Source organism: Populus alba, chromosome 1, assembly GCF_005239225.2.
Source record: "Populus alba chromosome 1, ASM523922v2, whole genome shotgun sequence".
In the NCBI taxonomy this organism is placed as follows: domain Eukaryota; kingdom Viridiplantae; phylum Streptophyta; class Magnoliopsida; order Malpighiales; family Salicaceae; genus Populus; species Populus alba.
The window spans coordinates 26,881,639-26,905,385 of NC_133284.1; the positions used below are offsets into that span (position 1 = coordinate 26,881,639).

General features: G+C 36.7%; 1 pseudogene; it reads left to right on the forward strand.

The window, feature by feature from the left end:
• The first annotated feature begins 9,718 nt into the window (after positions 1-9,718).
• On the forward strand, positions 9,719-16,685 carry LOC118045319 (uncharacterized; annotated as a pseudogene).
• The last annotated feature ends 7,062 nt before the right edge of the window (positions 16,686-23,747 follow it).

Here is a 23,747-nt window from a genome sequence, read left to right on the forward strand (position 1 = left end):
TAGTTGTTGAGTTAGTGAATGGACTTGAGCTGTTAATGCTGTGATTGCATCAATTTCATGCACCCCAACAATCTTCTTTTGTATGCTTCTTTCATTTGGCCACTAGTAATTGTTCATGGCCATGACTTCCAATAAGTTGAAAACCGGAATTGATTGAGTCCGGGTCTGAGATTTTATAGGTTATGATTTTGAAAGATTAAATTAGGGTTGCTTTTTTATGTTATTAAATTAACTGAGCGTATTAAACACACTTGACTCAATGACATGAGCCTCAAATTTTACTTCTTTAGAAACCCTAGCATTGCCTGAACATTGTTCTTCTTATGTATAAAAAAAATTGGTGATAAGATCCAAGTGCATTGTGGAAGGAATGGAATGGGAGGTAGCAAATGCATAGATCAAAACCTTCCCCTTTTACCATAATGAAAATGAAATGGAAAGGAAAATCTTTTAGAGTATCTCACTTTAAAATGAAAGCATTCATTATGTTTTATTTTTATTTTTATTTTTTGAATTGATATAATATTAGAGCTTGAATGATCAAACAATCATAAGTTTGAATCTTATTATCTTTATTCTATGTGATTAAATAAATAAAATTAAGCACAAGATAATATTTTACTTATACGAGTTTCAAGGTCAAAAGATTTTCATTTAGAAGATAGTGTTATATAAAATTATTAATCGAGCTTCACCTAACACTTAAGATTTTAATTAGAGATGCTTTTTTATGCTCACGTTCTATGTATTTTATATAGCTCCAACTTCTAATCCTTGTATAAGGAGTAATGCATGGTGGCGGAATTTAAGGTTTCCTAAAGACAACCTTCTGAAATTGATTTTAGTCAAATCGTGATGATTTAACAAAAATAAAAGTGAATGAACCATTAATTCTTGATCCTTGATCCTTGAATGAACCTTTATGTGCTTTTGATCTCATGAAATTGATCTGAATTTGAGTTCACGTTGCTGAGTTCATTTGGGTGTTCTTAGTGTCCATTTTTTGTGTGTTTAATCCATTTTGTTCAAAATTTTTTGAGTTTTTATGTTTTTTGGATGTTTAATATATTTTTTTACTTTATTTTTTTTTTGAGTTGTTTTCGGGTGAAATCAAGATTTTTGCTTTGGTTTATGGTCGAGCCTAAGATTTTGGGTTAACCTGATCGGGCCGACCAGAGGGTTGGGTAAAAAAATATTTTTAAAAAATATTTTTTCTTGCATATTGCTAAAAATCCTAAAGTTATATAAACATTGTTTTTAAGAAAATCTAAATACTTTGACATGTTTTTTAAAAGAAAAATATTGCTTGGATTTTACAGCAAGTTTGTATATTCCTAAAGGATTTTGGCCTACATTTCAAAAATACCTAAATTATATTTTTGTTTCTTTTAATACACGTGATTATGAACATAAATGTAAGACATATTTTTAGTTTTAAATTAAAAGACAATTTATTTTTGGTGGCATTAGAACAATTAGTTTTTTTTTTTTTTTTATTCTGATAAGAAAATGATCTCTTTATGGAGAATGATTTTTCTTAAACTTTAAACATACCAATAATTAGAAAACACAACTTTTCCTTACTTTATATTAGACAAATAAACATTGCAACTTACTTGTACAATCCAAAAAAAAATTAAATTAAAATGTTATTATATACGTCATAAATAAAAGTAATAATTAAGAAATTAAATAGGAAAATATAAAGACATAAAGAATGTGACTCAAATTGTAAAGAAAAGGAAATAATAGGGGCCAACATATAATTAGGAAGAATGAGGGCTATAAATACCCCATTCATTCCTCTTTCATGGCCGACTAAAAACTAAAGAAAAAAAAGGGTTGGGGGGTGTTGATTTTCTTCTTTAAAAGAAAAGGAAAAACACCAAATCACTTATGAATGCAAACCTAGAAACTCCAAATAGAGAGGACAACCAATAACAAGGGTTCTAACAAGGATAAAACAAATGCAGAATTGAAGAAAAAAAGGAAGAAAGGGCTGACATCATGCTTGAGAAGAGGGGCCAAAATATTCAATTTACATGAGCTGAAATTTTGAAATTTCTAAAGGTATGAACACTATACTTGATTGTATGAAACAAGTTAACAATTAAGTAGGAATTATGCACAAATTTCAGATTTTATAAATTAAGGTTCTTGAAGGAAAATTTGAGGGAAATGCAGAAATTGATAGAAATGAGGTTAGTTAAGCAAAATAAGATGCTCTGAACTTGAAAGAAACACACAAAATTATTAAAGAAAGAAATCATTAATTCCAAACTTAAGTGGCCGGCCATGTGATGGAAAGGGGAGGAAAGGGATTATGAAATTTGGGGTTAATGAACACTTATGGCATGTGTAGTATATGGACAATAAGTCTGCGTGGTAAGAAAAATCAACTAGAAAAAAAGAAAAGAAAGAGGGGGATCCTTAGTTCCCTTAGACTAAGATCGACCAAGAGCTATATAAAGGGAAATAAGAAGAATTTTGGTGTGTTATATATGTTTATGTAAGAACCAATTATAGTAGAAAGCTCACTTAGGAATCACAAATGAATTCTAGATAGATTCATCACCCTTGTTCTAGGGGATTTCAGGCCTTAAAATGATAAAATTTGGAAAACATCTCTCATAGAAACTATATCCTGAGATGTTAGCTTTCCAACGAATCTAACCTCGCTCAATATAGAGCTCTAGAGCTCCAGATATAGGTAAATATATGAGAAAAGGTCAAATTATCGCCCTTGCTGGTAGATCTGATGAGAATTAATAAAATAAGGAGATTTAGCAGTGGTAAGGACAGAAAACCATTTTCTTTCCCACCAAAATTCTTGTAACATCGAACCTTAACACTAGTAAGGGATAAACCACATTTGAAAAGTGAAGTTGATGATGTGCGTAACGATTTAAAACAAAGAAATGTGAAGAGTAAATGTTATTGTTGTTGCCTTGCTATTTGCGAAATGGACACCGCCATGAAATAATATAGTGTACTTGTGAATTAAGAAGGAATCATAGGGGGAGTACAACAACAACAAGGGAACACAAATTGAGCATTGGTGGCAGGTAGGTGTCCCACACCTATATTCTTCTTGGTTGATAATAAGCATCGTACTCAAATTCATGCTAGAAATCATATTCGTGAATATGACTAAAGAAAGAAAAGATACAGTGAAACGAACATGGATTTGAAATCTGAATTTTGGTCATAGACTTTGGGATTTAGAGTTTGGAATGGGTCTATATTATATATATAAAAAAGAACAAGAAAGAAAATCACCACCTATGGACTTGATTAGCCGACCTCAAATAAGGGTAGCTAATGATTTTAACAAATATTGTTAACATTGGCATGACCTTGATGGAAATATAATGAATATTGAACTTGATTAACTACTTCTATCAAGAATAGTTAATGATACTAACGAATAGTGTTGGTATCGGCAAGCCCATAATAACTTGATTAACTTCCTAAGGAGGAAGTTAATGGTGTCAAGAGAACTTGACATTGGCATTACCTGAAACATCTCCAAGTGTGATGGAGAGCAATTGATTGACTATTTCCGGTTGGAAATAGCTCGATGGCATCGACCGATTAAGTTGGTGTTGGCACTGTCAAGGAATTGACTAGTCGATCTGGGTAAGGTGACTAATGACACTAATAGGAGTTATTAGTGTCGGCAACGACCACCTTAGAATTTGAGGCAAATAAGGAAAAAGGTAAATCACACAAAAATTAATGTGTGATAATAAAAAAGAAAACCATAAGTAGGTTGTGGAAGGATAGGTGTTAGATGTAGCTAATGATCTTCTTCTACGGATCAACTACGATTATGCCTTATCGTGTGGGTACTTATATGTGTAGATACATGTAGTAGAGACCCCCCATTATTTAGGTGTATTTTATTTATTTAATATACTTATTCTCTTATTTTGATGTTGCAGGTCCTTCTCATTCCCGTCAGGATTAATGTCCTAGGTGTCTAATTCTTTTGCATGAATTAGGAAATTAGCATTTTCAATTCTTTTGTATGAATTAGGGATTTCATGTTCTTAATTCTTTTTGTACGTTTTAGAGTTAGCATCTTTATTTCTTCTATATGAACCTGGAATGAAAAAGATGTTGTTGTATTTTTCTTTAGATAATTATATGACTTGAACGATGTTAGTATTCCTTTATATTAATAATCTTAGAGACCTTCAGGATTTATACCTGTAATATTAATGTTATTAATCAAGTTTATTACTATTAGTTTGTGTTGTAAATTATATGTTTGAAATGAATCTGTGGATTTTAAATATATTATGATTAATAATAATTGTGGTCATGATGCGATATGGATATGTGTTGATGATGGAATGAACATGAGATATGTACATAATGAATTGTCGATAATTTGGGACCTCTCGGTATAGGGGAGACTCTGCTGAAACTTCGGTAGAAATTTCATTACAGTGTAAAATAAATCAAGATGAAAAAAATAATAATTTACCCACAAAATTCAGTAATTTTAATTGTCTTGTCCAATTCTGGAATTGAGAATGTTACATTACCTCAGGTAAGGCGTATTAGGGGTGCTAATATCTTTTATTTACATAATGAAGCCCCTTTCCTAGACTCTGAAATTAGTAAGGGTTTCTAGTGATTAAAATACTAAATAGTGACTCCCATTCTCTCTTTTTACTGATAAATGACAAGAATTTCTAGGCCGCACACGTGCGAAAATAATTGTAATTTTTTTTTAATCTTTTTATATGATTGATTTTTTTTTTCAATTTTATCATTCAACTTTTGATTAGTAGAAAACCGGGCTTTGAGCTTTTTAAAATTTGATGCTTTTGGTCCGACTTCTAATCCTCGAATAAGTAACAATGCATGGTAGTGGAATTTTAGGTTTCGTAATGACAACCTTTCAATTAAAGAAAAGAGAAAAGGTCTATATACATCTTGCAAATGTTCGGAAATCTCAATAATGAAGTACACTATCAATAATTTTGCTTAAATCTCAATAATTTATTCTGTGTTTAATCGTGCCTAGATGATGGTAATCTAATACCGCTAATTGTTAAGGAATTCGCTGGAGCCTTGAAGAGGATGCTTGAATTCCGATAGAAGCAAAACGCAGTTTCTTTCTCCTAATCAAGTTGAAGTTTTGGTTAAAGATCATGAGTTGTGCTTGACTTGGCTAATTCAGCGTAAGGAATTTAAAATTTGTTTTATACAAAATTTCTAGCAAGTGATTGTTAATGTTTTTTGGAGCTCAGAATATACTTCATGTCTGAATGCGAAAGGTCAACCTACCATTTAAAAAATCTTCTTGGGCTGTAAACCCGTCAACTTTCGCTTGGCTTCATTGCCATCATACAAGAAAACAGTCGGCAGATGGGGATGGATGATGTTACTGGGAAATTCAATCTTTTGAGTTTGAAATTTATACATGCTTATATTATCTCGTAGTATTAATTAATTTTAATTAAAAGTAAAAATAATTATCACAACAAGAATTCACTGTTTTACCGACGGAACTATTTCGTCGGTATGTGATTGATAGTACGTGGGTAAAATATTTACTGACTAACTTACCGACGGAATAATTCCGTCGGCTTACCTTTCATCGGTGATTACCCATTCTGTCGCTATATCGGTCGGCAAAACAAAAAAAACATTTATCGACGGTTTTACAGACAGAATTTGCACGCCAAAAAAAATAAAATTCCCGCTTCAATAATACCGACGGATTGTTATTCCGTCGGTATATCACAATTCGCCGACTGTTAATTTCCGTCGGTAACTTAGTCAGTGAATTGTTGAAATACCGACAGAATATACCATTTGTAAATTCGTCGGTAAGTTATATTACCGACGGATTAATGTCGTCGGTAAATCTGTTGGTGAGTCATGAAAACACCGACCGAATTTTTCCGTCTGGAAATTTGTCGGTGATGGTCGCGGCTACTGTATTTTATAAAAATAATATAAACTCAAGCCAGTATTTTATTCCCGACTCTCGCGTTGGTGAATAAACCAATAAGTTTATATTATTTTTATTCATGCATACCAATATTTTTTATTTTTTTTTATTTAGGAAAAAAATATATGTGCATGTATGAAAAATAAATTTATTTTTTTTATTTACTTATTTATTCACTGACGCCAGAGTCGGGAATAAAATAAAAACATTGATTTTATTTTATTTTATTTTATTTTTGTCCTTTTCTATTTAATTATATATAAAAAAATAGAAAAATATATGAATGTGTAAATTTAGTTTATTCACTAGTTTTATGAGTCAAAAATAAAAAAATATTAATCTAAGTTTATTTTTGTTAACTACGTAATAATTACCAACGCCAGAGTTGAAATTATCCGTAGTTGAATATTCATTGACGCCAGAGTCAAGAATATTGTGAATAAATCGTCAGAACAGAAACCAATAAAAAAATTTAGCAATTTAAGACAAAAAACAGGCAATGCAGTTTGCCTTAGGCAGAACGTTTAAGGGGTGATAATATCTTCCCTTTTACGTAACCAGTCCCGAACCATAGAATCTTTGTTGACCAGTTAGGGTTCCTAGTAACCATAATACTAGGTGGCGACTCCTCAAGCAAGACGTTTTCCCCTAAAAGAACCGGATGCCAGAAATCTGTTCTTTTTCCATAATTAATTTGAGAGAATTATTTTTTTAGGGCCGCCGCGATGTCGGGTGCGACAGAATGGCGACTCCACTAGGGACTAGGACTAAGCTTTGTTTTTTTTGTTTTCTTTTATTGCTAAATATTTTTGTTTGTTTTTGTTAGCGCTTGTCAAGTTATTCATTTATTTATTTATTGTTTATTATGATTTATTATGTATTTTTGTGTATTTTATTTTATTTTTTATTTTCATTTTTATTTTTATGTTTATTTATTTTGTTTTTTACTGTTTTAGCACACATAATTATTCACATTTATCATGCATATATGTTGATATGAATATCATGCAAGCTCATTATATATATATATATATATATATATATATATATACACGTGTGTGGTACCAATTTTAAGATAAGTGGAGAAGTAACGGCACCCTAATGGCTTTAGCCTGGGTAAGGCTCGCGAAACTATCCAACTCTCGCATGATTTGTTTGCTCAATAGTAGTTGATATGCCAAACTGATTTTACTCAGGGCCTCTATCTTCACACTGATTGTAAATCTCATATCAACCTTTCGAGGACGATCACTGAGCATGTGAAAGACCTTTGAGACTAGATAGCAAAACTACCCAGATGCATTTAATGACTAGAACCTATTCTTTAGGTTGGTCCCTATATAATTTCATTGAGATGAGCATAACATTTAAGCATTTTCATTACAGGACTTTCGGGTGACATAATGACCGTTATTCGTGAGGTAACCACTGTTGAGTATGGACTCGAATCTGAATCTTTGCAAATGACCGAGGGAGACTGCCCTAGACCAAATGCCAGTGGGACACCGCTACTCAAAGATGTCAGGTGCATAATAAATGACACTAGCAGATTGTTTTCACTCACGAAGTATCAGATAGATGAAACAGAATTTGCTATGAAGTATGGGAGGATTTTGCACTTTTTGAAAGTGCCAGTTTTACCATCAGCTATAAAAGCCATGATACATTTTTGGGATCCTGATTACCGACGCTTCACTTTCTGAAATGTTGACATGACACCTACCATCGAAGAGTATAGTGTGTTGACTGAATTCCCCGTAGATGCCTACAAAGTGTACTTCCGCCAGAGAATCGACGACACCATGGATGAGCTTGCCAAATTGCTAGGGATCCCTCAACTAATACCGTATAGAGAAAAAGATAACTCTGGGGGTCTTAGATGGAAACGGCTAGAGGAGTTGCTGGTTGCTAAAAAAGCTAACCCGGATGCTAAATTAGAGAAACATAGAATATTGGCTTTGGGAATATTTGGTTTGGTTCTATGTCCCTCTACTAAGGGAATTATCAGTTTGGAAGCTGCCAATTTGTTTATGGAATATGAAAAGACAAAGATCAACCCGTGTGCCGTGATTTTGGCGGAAACCTTCGTATCTCTTAGTCATTGCAAGAAAACGGGTAAAGGTTCCATGAGGTGTTGTGTCTCTTTACTATTCATCTGGTTGTTAAGTCATATAGAAACGGAGACACCAATATTCAATAATTTCTGGTGGTTCGACCAAAAGCCACTCGAGTTGTTCGTATCAAAAGAATGGGAGAGCTTTTCGGAAGATGATTGGAGGGTAAAATTACAAGGGCTTCCATTAAGCATTTTTGATTGGAAAGCTCCTTGGATGAGGAATATGACAAGCTTGATGAGTTGTGGAGAAAAGCCTTGGGTACCATTAATTGGAGTAACGGGATACATCAGTTATGCACCTGCTTTAGTTGCAAGGCAGCTTGGGGGCATACAAAGTGTTCCAAGGACAATTGACATAGCTCAATTTACCGGGGTCTATAAAGGGGTCGCCATGGAAATGTTAGAAAGCATTAAGCAGGATTGGAACTTTTTGTTGGTGATAAAGAAGGAGAATGGATCAAGAAATCCCACAGTTAGTGAAAAGTATCCCGAATGGCGTGACAGAAGAGTCCCCGACATGGTAGAAATTTCAGAATCCGTAGGCACCCGAAGAAAGAGGGTGAGTTGCGAAGAAGAACTAAGAGAGCAAGTAAAACGATTGCAAGCCGAGCTTAAAACAAAGGAGGATTTGAGACTATCATTAGAGCATCAGTTGGCCAAAGAAAAAGCTATGAGGAAATTGGCTGAGGAAGAAAGGGACTCGTTGGGCTGAGATCGGATGAAAGCAATGAACGACTTAGAATCCATAAAAGTCATCAACGAGGAGAAGACGCTTCAGGTGGAGAAGGCCCAGTATTAGGAGGAATTGGCCGTCAAAAATCAAGCTGTGTCAAGCAAGCGTTTAACAGATTGAAAGAACTCAAGAGCCAGTTAAAAGATGTTGAATTGGAATTGGCTAAATCCAAGAAGATAGTCAAAGCCACGCAGAATTTGAGAACTGAACTCAATAGTAGTAAAATTGAAGCAAAGGCATTGAAGACTAAATTAGCAAAGGGAGAAGCAAAGATCGAACAATTGCTAGAAAGTCAGAAAATGTTGGAGAGTCATGTTCAAATACTAGATACTGCTAATAATTCTCTATCCAGAAACAACTTGATCCATACTGAAAGAATAAGGGAGTTTCAAGAGCAGATTGATCGAGCTGCGGCCGAGGCTCATTGGCTAAGAGTAGAGGCTCGTCAAGTTGGAGGGGACATCGCGAAGTATCGAGGGAGCATGAACAACACCGATATGTTTCTAAAAGCTATATCTAATAGAGGCAGTGCCTTTCCCCCTGTAATAGATTAAGATGAATCATTTGTTGTAATGAAAGTTTTATGGGTTAAATAAAAAAAGGTGAAGACCTTTATTTACTTTTATTCAAATAAGTGTATAAGGCTGAAAGCTCAGATGATAAAAGGTTAAACAGATCTCCTCTCGGCATTGCAATAAGTATTGGATGTAGATCTAACCAAGCATCCAAAGAATAACAGTTGTTATGTCACCCTCCCATGAAATAATCCCTGTCCAATATGTTGCATTCATATTAATGCATTTTGAACATACACTTATGAATTGTCATAATGCTGCACATCAGGTGAAATATAGGTCCCCCATTAAAACACACTCATAACACACGGTTGCGGAAAAAAATGGAAAATGAAGAAAGAACTCAATTGGATGCCCAACATCAAAAGGAGTTGAACAGTCTGAAGGAAGATGTCGCTAGGCTTACTAGCCTACTCGAACAAGCTCTGAGATCTAAGTCGGGAGAAGGGACATCCTTTCAACCAACATTTACCACTCAGCTACCACCGACGCCTCCGATGTTCTTCAACCTACCAAACATGGGGGCAAGTGGATCTTCGCCTGAGCCTCAATATGCTACGCATTTCCCAGCTCGGCCTATATACCCGATGAGGATTCCTCATGCTGATGAGTTAACCTTGGAGGGGTCTCATAAGGACAAAATGATAGGAGCTGAAGGTTTAGAGAAGTGGGCTGCCCTAGAAGAGAGGGTAAGGGCAGTTGAAGGAAATCATTTGTATGACCCGGTGAAAGCTGTCGAGATGTGTTTGGTACCTAACATAGTCATTCCTAAGAAGTTTAGGGTGCCAGAATTCATCAAATACACCGGAACTCAATGTCCAATAACCCATCTTAAGTCATATTGCAATAAGATGGCCGAGGTAGTGCAAGATGAGAAGTTGTTGATCCATTTCTTCCAGGATAGTTTAAGTGATGTCGCTCTCACTTGGTACATGTGTTTGGACAACACCAAGATAAGGGGATGGAAAGATTTGGTTGAAGCCTTTATTAAGCAATATAAGTTCAACGTAGACATAGCCCCTGATAGATCAAGCTTGCATTCATTAGAGAAAGGTTATAAGGAATCTGTAAGGGAATATGCACAAAGATGGCGTGAAATGGCAGCACAAGTTAATCCGCCATTGTTGGAGAAGGAAATGATCGGTTTATTTTCCAACACCTTCAAAGCTCCATACTTTGAATACTTGGTTGGAAGTTCTGCACAAAGCTTCTCTGATTTGGTTGTTATAGCCGAACGAATTGAACAAGCCATTCGAACGGGTAGGATCACAGACCCTAGTGAAAAAAGGGGTTTTGTTGGACACAAGAAGGAGGCTGATGTCCACAATGTCGAAGGTGAAGGTAAGGGAAGAAAGCATAATTTCAGGCCACCCATGACCATTCCCCCCACATCTAATATAAATTTCACCTCACCTTATCTAAAAAACCAAACAAATACCCAAAATATCCCATACCGCCAAAACAACACATTTTACCCACGCAGAAGCTTCCCCACAAACCAAGAAGAACTGCCCCCACTTCCCATGCCTCTTAGTGAGATGTATCAAAGATTGCTCAGTATTGGCCAAGTAACACCTGTTCATTTGACACCTTTGCAACCACCTTTTCCTCAATGGTACCAACCAGACCAGAAATGCGAGTACCATGCTGGTATCGCCGGCCATAATATTGATAGTTGTTTAGCTTTCAAAAGGAGAATCCTCCAACTCATCAAAGCAGGTTGGATTTCCTTTGATGATTTTCCGAACGTAAAATCCAACCCGCTACCGTACCATGCTTCTGGAGGTGGAGGGGTAAATGCTTTGGAAGAAGAAGAGAGGGGTGCTAATGTCTTAAAGTTTTCAATGGAGGGGTTGTACAAAATGTTGAAGCAAGCTGGGTACCTCCAAGCACCCATTAAAAAGCAAGTCGCAGAGCATATGGGTGAATATTGTGAGTATCACCAGCATATAGGACACCATATAAACTCTTGAGGATAGGGGTGCCTGAAGAAGAACTAGTAGGAACCATGACTGGTTTCAACAAGAAGGTTGAAGTTTGTAGATATCAACCAACGGAGAAAGGACCCCCAAGAATGATTTTGGCTAGACCTACGAGCACAATTAGCGGAAATTCTAATGCCATGCCTTATAATTATGGTTATTCTTTCCATACCACGAGATCAGCTCCTACTCTTCATGCTGAAATTGGAGGGTTAACCCGAAGTGGAAGATACTATACTCCTGAAGAGCTAGAAGACCAAAGGAGGGCAAAAGGAAAAAATATGGTGGAATTGGCCAAGATGGATGAGGTCAACAAACCAGTGAGCGATGAGGAGGCTAGCGAGTTCTTGAAGCTAATGAAGCTTAGTGAATACAGTGTGGTGGACCAGTTGAAAAAGACCCCCGCCAGAATCTCTCTATTATCATTAGTTTTGAGTTCGGAGTTGCATAGAAACACTCTCCAGAAAGTCCTTAACGAAGCATATGTTCCTTAAGATATCACACAGGATTCTATAGAACATTTGGTGGGAAGGATTCAAGCCACTAACTATCTCTACTTCATAGATGATGAACTAGATCATGAAGGAATTGGTCACAATAAGCCGTTATATATCACTGTGAAATGTAAGGATTGTGTGATCGCCAAGGTGCTGATAGATAATGGTTCCGCTTTGAATGTGTTGCCAAGGCATGTGCTTGATAAAATGCCAATTGAAGTCTCTCATATGAAGCCAAGTACCATGACAGCTAGAGCATATGATGGTTCGCCAAGGCCGATTATGGGAAATATTGATGTTGAGCTTGTAATCGACCCCCAACCATTCCAAATAACTTTACAAGTGATGGATATTCATCCCACATACAACATGTTGTTAGGAAGACCTTGGATCCACGCAGCACGAGCCATTGCATCATCATTACACCAACGGGTTAAGTTTATCATCAATGGAAACCTGGTGACAGTAAGGGCTGAAGAGGTTTTAGCTATGGTGAGAAACGTGTCAATTCCTTATATAGAGGCTGAAGAGAGTAAAGACGGGAACCTACATGCATTTGAGGTAGTAAATGCTGAATGGGTACCTGAGAATACAGTGCGAAGGAAGCCAGAGGTTTCTGAGGCTGCAAGGATGGCTGCTAAATACTTTCTAAAGCACGGATTGCCATATGACCCTGTCACAGGAATGCCCGAGAGAATCAATGTAATAAAGATGAAATACACAGATCAGAGGTTCGGTTTAGGTTTTAAACCTATAAAGAAAGATTTCAAGAGAGTGGCTGAGTTTAAAAGAGAACGGAGGTTAGCTCGAATCGAAGGAAGGGAGCCTAATGAAGGCCAAATCTAGATCCCTCCGATTCACGTAACCTTCCCCTAACCTGCACAAGTGATCAATGCTGAGGGTAAAATTGAGAGGATGAGTAAAGAATTTAGCGGTGCTACCATCCACTATCTAGAAGAGATCGACAAACAAGAACCCCAAGGGGGTTTTAAAGATGAAAAGAGCCCCTATGATGAACTACCCCAACTGACTGTGAGTGCTCTAGAGGATGGTCTACCTGATTTTGTGAGAAGATTAGTTGAAGGGGAAGAGTTGAACAATTGGGAAATTCATGAAGTCCCAATTATTTTTAAAAAGTAAACATTTGTTGGCTGCTTGTTTTTTTTATTATTGCTGCATTTTGTTTGAATAAATTTATGTTACCAGTAATCGTGGCTCAAGATATTGGCAACAAGATTTTGTTTTGAGCCCTTCTATCATTTCAAGTTTTAATGAGATCATGCTTGGTTTTTTCCCTTCATCATGCCTTTTCGTTTCACTTTTTCCATTATGCACTCATAACAAAGGCACTTTCCGCTTTCAGGGAATCTGAAAGCGGGACAACGATAAACTTACAAACCCATTGCATTGAGAATAATTGGCTTAATTTTGATAAAACTATAACTTCAATGGATGAGGAAGAAGATGGTGAAGATGATATTGAAGAGTTCAAGAAGCTTATAAAACAATCCGAACATGCTTGGGGGCCTGCAAAAGAGGAATTAGAATTAATAAATGTAAGTACCGAGCATGACAAAAAGGAGTTGAAAATAGGGATGTTGATCACTACAGCTATGAGGAGTGAGTTGGTCTCCCTTTTGCGGGAGTATGTGGATATTTTTGCCTGGTCGTACACTGACATGCCCGGTTTGGATACTGAAATAGTAGTGCATAGGTTACCTTTGATTGAGGGTTGTCGTCCAGTCAAACAGAAGCTAAGAAGGACAAGACCTAATGTATTGCTCAAGGTAAAAGAAGAGATAACAAGACAATGGGATGCGGGTTTCTTGGAAGTAGTAGAATATTCTGAATGGGTGTCTAACATTGTTGCGGTTCCCAAGAAGGACAACAAAATCAGGGTGTGCGTGGATTTCCGGGATTTGAATAGGGCAAGCCCGAAAGATGACTTTCCGTTACCGCATATAGACGTGTTGGTGGACAATGCTGCTAAGAGTTCCACTTACTCTTTCATGGATGGTTTCTCTGGCTATAATCAGATTAAAATGGCTGAAGTAGATAAGAGAAAGACGACATTTATCACCCCATAGGGAACTTACTGTTACAAAGTAATGCCATTTGGATTGAAGAATGCTGGAGCAACATACCAAAGGGAAATGGTAGCACTTTTTCATGATATGATGCACAAGGAAATTGAGGTCTATGTGGATGACATGATCGCAAAGTCCAAAGATGAAGAAAGCTATATCCCAGCTCTAAGGAAATTGTTCGAGAGGTTGAGAAAATATCAGTTGAAATTGAATCCTGCAAAGTGTACATTCGGGGTGAAATCAGGCAAATTATTAGGATTTGTGGTGAGTAATAAAGGCATAGAAGTGGACCCCGACAAAGTAAAAGCCATACAAGACATGCCCGCTCCAAAGACCGAAAAGGAAGTTCGAGGCTTTTTGGGGCGCTTGAACTATATTGCTCGTTTTATCTCACAACTTACAGTGACATGTGAACCGATTTTTTGATTACTCCGAAAGAAGAATCCTGGAACATGGGATGAAGATTTCCAAAAAGCTTTTGATAAAATCAAGCAGTACTTACAAGAACCACCATTGTTGGTTCCACCTGTACACAGAACGCCACTCATCCTGTATTTAACTGTGACCGAATCAGCTAAGGGGTGTGTGTTGGGGCAACAGAATGAGTCAGGAAGAAAGGAGCAACCCATCTATTATTTGAGTAAGAAGTTCACCGAGTGTGAATCCCGTTACAGTATGGTAGAGAAGTTATGTTGTAGTTTGGTGTGGAGTGCGAAGAGGTTGCGACAATATATGCTATACTATACTACCTGGCTGATCTCAAGAATGGACCCATTGAAGTATATCTTTGAAAAGCCATACATGTCGAGTAGAATAGCTAGATGGCAAGTACTGCTGGCTGAGTATGACATCATCTACATGACAAGAAAATCAGTAAAAGGAAGCGCAATTGCGGATCATTTAGCCGATAATGCTATTGAGGATTACGAGCCATTGAACTTTGACTTTCCTGATGAAGATGTGCTAGTAACGGAAAAGGAGGAGAAGAGTGGTTGGTGGGCTATGTATTTTGACGGCGCAGTAAATGTATCGGGCAACGGGGCAGGTGCTATGATAATTTCCCCAGAAGGAAAGCAATATCCTATCTCAGTAAAGCTGCACTTTAGTTGTACAAACAACACAACTGAGTATAAAGCTTGCATCCACGGATTCGAAGCTGCATTAGAGATGAATGTAGGGAAATTAGAAGTATATGGAGACTCAATGCTAATAATCTGTCAGGTGAAAGGTGAATGGCAGACAAGGGATGAAAAATTGAGACCATACCAGGAATACCTCTCCTAATTGGCTGAAAGCTTTGATGAAATAGAATTTACTCATTTGGGAAGAGACAAAAATCAGTTTCCCGATGCGTTAGCTACCTTAGCTTCTATGGCTATAATTGATTGTGGTGCAAAAATTCAGCCTGTAAGCATCGAGATCAGAAATTCTCCCTCGCATTGTTGTTTAATAGAAGAAGAAACAGACAAAGACCCATGGTCCACGGATATAAAAAGATTCATCCAGCATCAAGAGTACCCGTCGGGAGCCTCGAAGATAGATAAAAGGACCTTGAGAAGAATGGCCATGGAATACTACATAGATGGGGAGATTTTGTATAAAAGGTCATTTGATGGGACTTTACTAAGGTGTTTAAGTGATCTGGAAGCAAACCAGGCCCTACAAGAAGTGCACGGAGGAATTTGTGCTACCCACGCAAACGGACACATGATGGCTAGGCAGATGCAAAGAGCAGGTTATTTTTGGCTGACCATGGAGAAGGATTGCATAAATTATGTCCGAAGGTGCCACAAATGTCAAGTGTATAGCGACAAAGTCAATGCGCCTCCTACACCCTTATTTAACATGGTGTCTCCTTGGCCCTTTGCAATGTGGGGAATAGATGTGATTGGGCCTATTAATCCAAAAGCCAGTAACGAACATCGTTTTATCCTTGTAGCGATTGATTACTTCACCAAATGGGTAGAGGCTTGCTCATATGCCTATGTGACTCAGAAAGTGGTCAAACGGTTCATCGAGAAAGATCTAATTTGCAGATATGGTGTGCCCAAGAGAGTAGTGACTAATAATGCTCAAAACTTTAATGGAAAGATGATAGCGGAGCTATGCACAAAGTGGAAGATCAAGCATTCCAACTCATCCCCTTACAGACCCAAGATGAATGGCGTTGTAGAAGCTGCTAATAAAAATATAAAGAAGATTGTTCAAAAAATGGTGATTACTTACAAGGATTGGCATGGATGGCTTCCTTATGCTCTTCATGCGTATCGAATAGCAGTGAGGACATCAACCGGGGCTACACCATACTCTTTAGTATATGGAATGGAGGCAGTGGTACCATTGGAAGTAGAAATTCCCTCTTTAAGGGTCCTCATGGAATCTGGACTCAAGGAATCTGATTGGGTCAAGCTATGGTACGAACAACTAAATATGATCAGCAAGAGAAGGTTAGCAGCAATTTGTCACCACCAGTTGTATCAAAGAAGGATGGCTAAGGCGTATGACCAAAAAGTTCGGCCAAGAGAATTCAAAGAAGGAGATTTAGTATTGAGGAAAGTTCTGTCACTACTAGGAGAAGATCGCAGTAAATGGGCACCTAATTATGAAGGACCCTACATAGTGAAGAAGGCATTTTCAGGAGGGGCATTGATACTAACAAGAATGGATGGGGAGGATGTAGTTAGGCCTGTGAACTCTGATTCTGTAAAGAAATATTATCCATGATGTATAAGTGTTTATCAAATCAATAAATAAGATTGGGCCAATTATTTCTCTTTGCATGTTTTTCATAAGGGGTGCCTGCAAAAAAAAAAAAAAAAAAAAAAAAACCCTTACAACTTCGCATGATCTCATAGACATAATTGATCTCTTTTACCAAAAAAAAAAAAAAAAAACATTTCCCTATTGGAGTTTTTGAAATATTGATCTAGCATTTTGATTTCAAAAATAAATTGATGTTTATTCAAAAATGATATTTTTAACATTCTACTTATAGAATGACAATTGAATCAAGCAACTCCATCATTGAGGTGACTAAATTATAAACCAAAAAAAAAGAGAGAAAAGAAAAAAGAAAACAAATGAATAAACACCCTTACCCTATGACTCTTGAATCGTGTGTTTTTAAATGTATGAATAATGGTATGTAGTGTACTCTTTACTCATGACTCATGAAATGCATCTTTGCAAAGACCAAACCATCATACTGGATGAGGTCAAAGTTTATTGATCTTAACTACTTGCGCTTTAAATGAGGAAAGGCCATCTTTGTTATTCCTTTCACGTTTTGAAATAAGTATATCCTTTGCGATCCCTTTTTAAGCCTGAATAATTTTTCTTCCATGGAAAAATCCCGACTATGATCATACCCCACACTAAGGGGTAAGAGAAAATTTTCAATAAGAAAAGAGAAAAAGCCGTGAGAAAGCCAAAAAGGCATAAGAGCTCAAGAAACTCAAATGTTAGGGGGCATGCCCAAATCACTAGAAAAAGTGACATCCAAGATAAAGTGAGTATGTCCTAGCAAAGCAATAATAAAAAAAAAGAAGCAACAAATCAAAGAAGTGCGGAAAAAGAAAACGGGAATGACATCAAGAGTCAAACTGTTGATAGTGATCCTTAGTCTTTGAAACCCTGAAACACTCTTTGAGCCTTATGAATCCTTTTCTTTCATAGCCAGAAACCACAGCCTACGTTACGTCCCTGTAGAAGTCCTTTCTAAGCAAGCAAGTGAGCAACCTAGAACAATAAACAATGCTCTCAAAATACAAAGAATACTTTTTCATAAGATTTATGACATCAAGAATAAACTACTCATTATTATTCATGCTGATAAAAATGAATGATTCAAAAAGAGACAAATTTTCCTCATATAAAACCTCGAGCTTTTTATCGAGCCCTTCACCTTGAAACAAAAGGTCATCTCATGACTAAAGATCTCATTGCCAAACACAAGAGCAAATAACCTCTTTTTCCAATAAAGGAAATAACCAAGGAGTTGCAAGATTTCAAAAGCAAATCATTTTAGATTCACATCAAAATAATTTTTTTTATTTTCAAAATGCAAGATCAAGATTTCAAGATTCATCATTCTAGACCCACATTCCTCCACCAAAATGAACAAAAAGAGAAATGAGAGAATGGTCTTTTAACACCATTATTTGTCTAAGTCGCTGACAAAGCACACTTGGGGGCAATGACCAGTACAAGGGGGCAACATTGTATTTTCTCTTTTAGAAAAAGAGAGGAATATTTCCTACAACAAGACAAGGGGGCATTTTGGTTTACGAAAGATAATTTGATCCTTTCAGCAAGTGACACCGAATTTTTTTATCAATGAAACGAGGAGCAATGAATAAGTCCTCTCAAATTATTTGACGAGTCAGAAATCTTCAGCAAATAAGTGGGTCACGATGGGCACCACAAATGCTAAGTTGTGCAAATAAATCTGGAAATAGACTTACATGGGCCAACTCGAGTGGGCTAGAAGCCAAGCGACAAAAATGACCCAAATCAGAGGTAACAAGTCCTCATCAATCAAGCAACAAGAAGACTAGGAAGAAATGGGGGCCTATATTTCAAAACAGGTAAAGATGCATGCATATCATCTAAACTTTGAGACATTGAACAATGAGTTTTGCAAATTTCATATGAGAAAATCCCAATGGAATCCATCAAGTGGAAGGCCAACTTGAAATGACCAAAGATCGAAATTGCTGTTGAATGTTTTTCATTTTTGAGAATTTTTCAACATGGGAAGGTCACCCATAAGAAATAGGCCATCTGAAAAATCTTCATTCTTTTCTTCCTCTTCGAGTGCGTTTGAGCACCCGTTTTCCTTTTCAAATGCCTTTGAGCATTCACATTCCTTCTCGAGCGCCTTTGAGCCCTCACTTTCTTCTTCGAGTGCCTTTGAGCACTCGCCTTCTCCTTCGAGTGCCTTTAAGCACTCGCTTTCCTCTTCAAGTGCCTCTGAGCACTCGCTTCCCCTTCAAGTGCCTTTGAGCACCAGTGCCTCTGAGCACTCGCTTTTTCCTTCGAGTGCCTTTGAGCACCAGTGCCTCTGAGCACTCGCTTTCCCCTTCGAGTGCCTTTGGGCACCAGTGCCTCTGAGCACTCGCTTTCCCCTTCCAGTGCCTTTGAGCACCAGTGCCTCTGAGCACTCGCTTTTCCTTTCAAGTGCCTTTGAGCACTCGCTTCCCCTTTAAGTGCCTTAGAGCACCAGTGCCTCTGAGCACTCGCTTTCCCCTTCAAGTGCCTTTGAGCACCAGTGCCTCTAAGCACTCGCTTTCCCTTTCAAGTGCCTTTGAGCACCAGTGCCTCTTAGCACTCGCTTTTCCCTTCAAGTACCTTTGAGCACTCGCTTTCCTCCTTTGAGCCCTCACATTCTTTTGAGTGCCTTTTTTTTTACTTGGGTAGGTCACCCATCATAATGAGACCACTTCTAAAAAAAAAAAAAAATGGGTTGTCTTCCAGATGATTTGTTTCTTGATTTCTACATCTCTCTGTAAAGGTCGTGAGTTCATCTACTGTTTTCAAGACTAAAAAAAAAGAGGGTTCTTTCTCTATCTACTTGTCTTTATAAATTTACTACACAAAGATAAAAGAAAATGAAATTTTCTAATATCTTTGCATAATAAATATTATAAAGAGGGGGCAACTGTTATAACCTAATTTTTGACTGTTTTATTTTTATTATTTTTATTATTTTATTTATTGAAAAGGATAAAAAATTGATGAAAAAAAAGATAATAATGAAGATGAAAAAACAAGTAAAATGAAATAAATGAAGAATGAAATAAATTTTGGATTAAGGGCAATATGAATGGAAGTTTTGGGGGTTTAATTAAACTTTGGAATTAATTTAATTAAGCTTGGAATTAATTTATTTAATCCAATTAAGGGTTTAATTGGAGAATTGATAAATTTTTAGACTTAATTAAGCTTGAAATTAATTTAATTCATCCAATCAAGGATTTAATTGGAGAATTAATAAGTTTTGAGACTTAATTAAGCTTTAAATTAATTTAATTAATCCAATTAAGGGTTTAATTGGAGAATTGATACGTTTTTGGACTTAATTAAGCTTGAAATTAATTTAATTAATCCAATCAGGGACTTAATTGAAGAAATATCAAAGTTTGAGGTTTAATTGGGGTCCAAATTGAGAAAATTAAAATCCAAGGACCAACTTGAAAATGGCGCAGAAATGTAAGGATCCAATTTTCATTTTAATCAGGGGTTTGATTGCAAAATTAGAAGAATCAGAAGGACCAAATTCGCAACCAGCAAAACGACACCGTTTTCTCTGCAACTGTTCACCGTCTCTGCAACGGCTCTGCAATTAAAGGCAGAGGCATTTCGTCCGTTGGCGCTGACGTTTCTTCATTGAAGGCGCCGGTTACGGGGCATTTAGGAGGGCAGCCGTTTCCACCACCAAGGCTGCCGCTGTCTCTATAAAAGCTAAGCGAAGGAGACCTCGTGAAGGGAGGAGAAGACAGAGAGAAGAAAACACAGAGGAGGAGCAAAGGAAAAGAAACCTAGAAAACACACAAATACACAAAGAAGAGTATTGGCTCTGCCACTGCCTTCGTCCCTGCAAACAAAGAAAACCCAAAATCGAAACAAATTCGCAGCAGGAGAGAGCCAACATTTCATCATCGTTTCCGTCCCTTCCATCGCCAATAACCGGGGCGACGAGTAGAGTTAAAAGCAGAGGAATAAGTCCAAACAGAAAGATAGGGGAAGCAAAGGGGAAACACAAGCAGGAGAAATCGAGACCAACATCCACATCCCCATCGTCTTCATCGCCTCCAATAACGTCTGCAGATCAGGTAAGCTTGTTTTCGTTTCTTTTACTGTGCAGTTTAGATTTAATTCACTTTGGCACGCACGCGTGGTTTATTTTAGTTTATTCACTAGTTTTATGAGTCAAAAATAAAAAATATTAATCTAAGTTTATTTTGTTAACTACGTAATAATTACCAACGCCAGAGTTGGAATTATCCGTAGTTGAATATTCATTGACGCCAGAGTCAAGAATATTGTGAATAAATCGTCAGAACATAAACCAATAAAAAAATTTAGCAATTTAAGACAAAAAGCAGCAATGCAGTTTGCCTTAGGCAGAACGTTTAAGGGGTGATAATATCTTCCCTTTTACGTAACCAGTCCCGAACCATAGAATCTTTGTTGACCAGTTAGGGTTCCTAGTAACCATAATACTAGGTGGCGACTCCTCAAGCAAGACGTTTTCCCCTAAAAGAACCGGATGCCAGAAATCTGTTCTTTTTCCATAATTAATTTGAGAGAATTATTTTTTTAGGGCCGCCGCGATGTCGGGTGCGACAGAATGGTAATAAAAACCATTTATGCAAATAAAATTTATATTAAGCATCAAAAACAAAAAATGAAAGATAAATAATATTCATTACAAAATGAAATGTTTCAAAAAAACATTAAATGAAATTTTAAATGTAAATAATGTTTATCAAAAATTAATATAAAGGAGGAGGAGGAGGATCAGGAGGAGGAGGAGGCTGGCTGTTATGCGGCCAACTTGGATTGGGTGCACATGTTCCATCTTGTGACATGTTTATGACCATTTGACGAAGCTCTTCATAGGCCGCTCTTTGTTGTGTAGATTCTGCTGTGTATTGTTCTTTTAGTTGTGTGTACGCCTCTGATAGGTTGTTGCACCTTTGCTGCAAGGCCACGAGCTCCTTAGATTGGGAGCTCGATACTGATTGGGAGCTCCAGACGGTTGAAGCAGTACGAGTCGTCCGCAAGTTGTCGGCCCTAGTGTTAGAGAGCCCGTAAACCCGATTCTTATCAGGTCCACCTGATGATCCAGCCTTCATCCACAAATTCGAATCGAATTCCAGATGAGTCGAAGGATCGTCCCCGTATGTCTCCCTCAATCGATTATTATAAGTCTCCTGAAAATAAAAAATGTAATCATCATATTCAATTCAATAAACATAATAATAACTTACAAAATAAAATGGTTGAATAAATATACCACAAAATGTTGAGCGCGACTGTCAACGAACTGTTGCACCCCCTTTTGGCGGTCTTGACTCCACACGTGCGTCTCCACAAACAGCTCCATAGGGCTCGGCTCACGTCCAAGAGACATAGCCTATAATGAAAAAAATTTATTAACAACAAATTAATTAAACGATATATTTCATTTAAATTAATCTTACCATCCGTTTCGCATGTGCAGCAAACGGATCGAAGCCGCTGGTGTGCGTTGTCACCGAGCCATGAATTGGCCTATTCCGGTTGCTAGCATCGGACTATGAGCGTCGTGTGAACCGCTTAGACATCACGTGCTCAGGATAGTGCGGCCATATATCCTTCGGGATGTATATCGGTTTGAAATCCCTCCAAACCGCAACATCGTTCCAGCCTTGGAACCCCCTATCCCTGGTAGTTTTTTTCCCCTTTTTTTGGGCTTCATACCAAAAATCACGCAACCTACTTAACGCAATCAAAAATTACATTTTGAAACATAAATTTTTTTGTAAAAAAAGGTTGTATTATTTTTTATGTTACCTAGTTGCCGCGTGATTTTCCCACACTCTCCTCATAACATTGTTATGTTCGTCATTCCAGCAGAATCGATTCTGTGTATAAAAAATAATTTTTAAAAATTTTAATAATTTATTTACAATTATATTAAGAATTTATTAGAAATAAGCTCAAATCTACGAAACCATGCATTGATTTGAGGCATCCATTCAGGATGCCTGGATGCCTGACTCCATTGAAACAATGGAATCTCCATCGACGCTTTAAACGCCGATGATATTACTCGGGCGGCCTCAATGTTTGTGAACCTGAAAAGAATTGAAATTAATTAAATAGTGACTTCATAAATTTGTTTTAAATTTTTTTAAAAAAAAAAAATTAAAACCTTAACAAACTTACATTGAAAGATCGTCCTTCCATTATGCCTCGTACTTGCGGGTCCATCGATTCCGTTGCGAAGGCACGCCGCTTCTGCGACGTGAAACATCGCTGGAAAAGGCAGCATCAGCTGACGGTGCAAGTGGTGTAGGTGCCTCTTCTTGAGAGGGCACCTAAGGAAATGTCTTCGTTGCTACTAGACGAACTAGATGCGACCGTACGTGCAGCTCTGGTTTTCATTCTCTGCATCTAACCAATTTTATATAAATAATGATATAATTCAATTGAAATGTTACAAAATATTCGGCAGCACCTCCCCTATACTTGGATACTACCCAAATCCACAAACCTGCAAATATTAACAATAGCCACAACAAATTGACCCAATCTATACTAATTATTCCAACATATTCAATTACTAATCCTAAGGTAAATTCTACATTAACAATTACAATTCAACAAATTATTCAATAATTATGTCAATACAACAAAACTATAAATTCAAAATAAATAGAAACAATTAAACACAAATCATCAAGTTAGAGTAAAATTAATAATCCTTCCAACATATTCAATTACTAAATCTAAGATAAATTCAACATTAACAATATTAATTCAACAAATTATTAAATATTCATTATGGCAATACAACAATAAAATATATTCAATAAATTTAAAAAACAAATATAAACTAACAATTAAAAACATATGCAATTACTAATTATTCCAACAAATGCAATTACTAATTCTAAGGTAAATTCAACATTAACAATATTAATTCAACAAATTAATCAATAATTATATATGGCAATACAACAATAAATTAAAAAAATATATAGACTAACAATTAAAATCAATGGAAATAATTAAATA